Source organism: Gossypium hirsutum, chromosome A10, assembly GCF_007990345.1.
Source record: "Gossypium hirsutum isolate 1008001.06 chromosome A10, Gossypium_hirsutum_v2.1, whole genome shotgun sequence".
NCBI lineage: Eukaryota > Viridiplantae > Streptophyta > Magnoliopsida > Malvales > Malvaceae > Gossypium > Gossypium hirsutum.
In genome coordinates this window covers 63076139-63079627 of record NC_053433.1, presented here as the reverse complement: position 1 = coordinate 63079627, position 3489 = coordinate 63076139, and positions in this window count along the sequence as shown.

The following is a 3489-nucleotide window of genomic DNA, read 5'->3' as shown; positions in this document are numbered from 1 at the left end:
TTTCTGCCACATACAATTTGGCTAACTTCTAAAGTGAATAATCAGTACGGACAGTTATGAAATGAGCAGATTTGGTCAACCTATCCACAATTACCCAAATCGAGTCCTTCTTCGACAGTGTCAAGGGTAACCCACTCACAAAATCCATGGTTACCCTCTTTCACTTCCAAAGTGGTACTTTCACTGGCTGCAAAAGTCTGGAAGGTAATTGATGTTCAGCTTTCACTTGCTGACAAGTCAGACATTTTCCCACAACTTTCGTTACCTCTCGCTTCAATCCAGGCCACCAATACAACTCCTTTAAGTCACGATACATTTTACTCCTTCCAGGATGCATAGCACACAGACCTCCATGAGCTTCTTTCAGAATTGCTTGCCTCAAGTCAGAGTCCTTCGGAATACAAACTCTACCTCAGTAACACAGAACTCCCTCACTGTTCAGTCTGAACTCAAAAGTATCTTCATTCTTAACCTACCGAAATTGAGAAACCAGGGACTCATCCCTCGACTGCTTTTCCTTAATCTCATCCACCCAGGTCGGCCTAACTTGCAGTTCTGCTAACAGACTACCGTCGTCATACAGACTCAAACGAGCAAACATGGCTCTCAGATCAGATACAGTTCTACGACTTAGAGCATCAGCCACCACATTAGCTTTGCCTGGGTGATACTCAATCACGCAGTCATAATCCTTAAGCAACTCTATCCATCTCCGCTGCCTAAGGTTCAGCTCTTTCTGAGTCAGCAAGTACTTAAGACTCTTATGATCTGTGTATATAATACACCTTTTTCTATACAGGTAATGTTTCCAAACCTTAAGCGCAAAGATTACCACTGCCAACTCCAGATCATGAGTAGGATAGTTAACTTCATGTGGTTTAAGCTGTCGCGATGCATAAGAAACCACTTTACCCTCTTCCATCAGCACATAGCCCAACCCTACATGTGATGCATCACTGCACACGGTAAAATCTTTTCTAGACTCTGGCTGAATCAGTACAGGTGCCTCGGTCAGAACTTTCTTCAGCTTCTCAAAAGATTTCTGTTGCTTCTCAGTCCAAACAAACGGTACTCCCTTCCTTATAAGCTTTGTCAAAGGCGCTGCCATCACAGAAAATCCATCCACAAACCTTCTATAGTACCCATCTAAACCCAGAAAACTTTAAATTTTTGACACTAACCTCGGTGGCTTCCATTCCAGAATCACTTCAATCTTTTGAGGGTCCACTTTGATCCCTTCAGGAGACGCAACATGCCTCAAGAAAGTTACCTCTCTCAACCAGACCTCACACTTACTGAATTTTGCATAAAGCTCCTTCTCCCTCAGCACTTGCAGCACAATACGAAGATGCTCATCATGCTTCTCCTCAGTTTTAGAATAAACCAAAATATCATCGATAAAGATAACCACGAATAGATCCAAGTATGGCTGGAACACTCAATTCATCAGATTCATAAATGCTGCAGGTGCATTCGTCAACCCAAATGGCATAATCAAGAACTCATAGTGACCATACCGAGTTTTGAATATCGTCTTTTGAATATCCACCTCCTTAACCCTCAACTGATGATACCCACATCGAAGGTCAATCTTTGAAAATACTGAAGCTCCTCTAAGTTGGTCAAATAAATCATCGATTCTCGGCAGTGGGTACTTGTTCTTAATCGTCAGTTTGTTCAGTTGTCGATAATCGATGGACATCCGTATTGACCCATCTTTCTTCTTTACAAACAACACTGGTGCTCCCCACAGAGACACACTTGGTCTAATGAAGCCTCTATCCAATAACTCTTGAATTTTGGCTTTCAGCTCCACCAACTCCTTCGAGGCCATCCTATAAGGTGCAATGGACACCAGTGTCGTTCCAGGCAACAAGTCGATTCCAAACTCAACCTCTCAGTTTGGGGGAAAACCCGGAAGCTCCTCTGGAAAAACATCTTAAAAATCCTCGACGGTTCTAACTTTATCCACTGTCAGATCCTCAGTTTTCGATTGGCTTACAAATGCCAAAGAAGCCTCACATCCCTTTTGAATCCACTTCTCAGCTCTCAATGTCGACACCACATTAGACAGATAATCCCTATGCTCGCCTATCACCAAAACCTCCTCATCCTTTATGGTCTTTAACATTATTCGCTTAGCAGCACAATCCAGAGTAGCCCTATGCTTAACAAGCCAATCCATTCCCAAAATGAGATCGAATTCTTCGAAAGGTAGCTCTATCAGATCTCCAGAGAAAACTTTTCCTTGAGTTTCTATAGGCACATCTCTATACAATTTATCTACCCTAACCGAATGAACCAAAAGACTTAGTATAGATACCCCACTCACGGTCTCCTCAGAGCGCACACCCAGCGACTCAGATATAGCACATGCAACATATGAATGGGTAGATCCAACATCTATCAACGCAGTGTATGGCATACTGGAAATCAGAAACGTACCAATTATGACGTCAGGTGCATCACCCTTTTCTCGGTGACAAGCTGCATACACCAACGCCGGCTGACGAGCCTCAGCAAATCCAGCACCCTTGCCATGCGCTCCTCTTCCTCGACGTTTCCATTACCACCTCTGCCTTGCCCACGTCCTCTCAAAAACTATGGTCTACCCCTCATTGGTTGAGCGACCCTCTGCTCTAAAACTTGAACTTGATCTGGTTTCTGGGACAATCCTTAACCCTATGCTCTATAGATCCGTATCAGAAACAAGCACCAGAACATTTTCGACACTCGCTCATATGCATCTTCCCACAATTCCTACAACCCTGCAGTTTAACAGCATTCATCGGTACTGCTCGAACTGGCTCCATTACCCTTGCTCTCTTAACATTCCTGTTCACACCACCTAAAAGTCCTGAATCTCTCCTAAAATAGTTCTGATCTTTCTCACGATTCTGTCTTTCTGTATGCTTCACTTCCTCAGCTATCTTAGCTTTCTCCACTAAAGCAGCAAAGTTACGCTCCCTCTGCGGAGTAATCAGCACCCTAAGTTCATCTCTCAGACCATCCTCGAAGCGTACGCTACACTTATACTCTGTAGCGACAATCCCAGAAGCATACCAGCTCAGTCTCAGAAACTCAGACTCATACTCAGCCACTGACTTACTCCCTTAGACCAGGTTCAGAAATTCTTTCTGGCGAGTGTCCATGTAACTAGCCCCAACATACTTTCCTTTGAAGGCTGTCTTAAACAGCTCCCAAGTCACACTGTCAGCAGGAGTTCCATCTCTCACCGTGAGCCACCATTGATAAGCCTCATCCCTAAGTAACGATATGGCTCCCTTCAGCTTCTGCTCCACAGAGTAGTCCAGATCATCCATAATCCGCTTTGTGGCTTCTAACCAATACTCAGCCACATTCGAAGCTACACCAGATACGTCCTTAAATATCTCTACTCCATTGGCCTAGAGCCGCTCAGAAATAGACCCCCGAATTTCGTTTCCCGTACTTGCCCTAACAACCCTTTCCAAAACTCGGAGCATTTCC